We start from the raw sequence: 303 nt of genomic DNA on the forward strand, positions 1-303 counted from the left end.
AAGTATTGCCTCTTAGAGGCGCCCAGGGGGTGGTATGTAATTGTCCCAGGTCACTGGGTGGGGGCTCGAGCCGGTTTTGCATTGTGTTATTGAAATGGAACCCCTAGATACAGAACCCGGCCCTTGTTGCTGCCAACTTAGATGGGCAGAAGGGTTACAGATAGATAGATAGATAGATAGCAATTTGCATACTTGGTTGTCCCCCTACTTCAACTTCCAACCTGATTACGACCAGAGATGGCAGCAACTCAAAAAGTCCAGATCTGGATTTCTGATTGAAGAGATTTTATACACATTATACAC

Source organism: Malaclemys terrapin, chromosome 3 (assembly GCF_027887155.1).
Source record: "Malaclemys terrapin pileata isolate rMalTer1 chromosome 3, rMalTer1.hap1, whole genome shotgun sequence".
NCBI lineage: Eukaryota > Metazoa > Chordata > Testudines > Emydidae > Malaclemys > Malaclemys terrapin.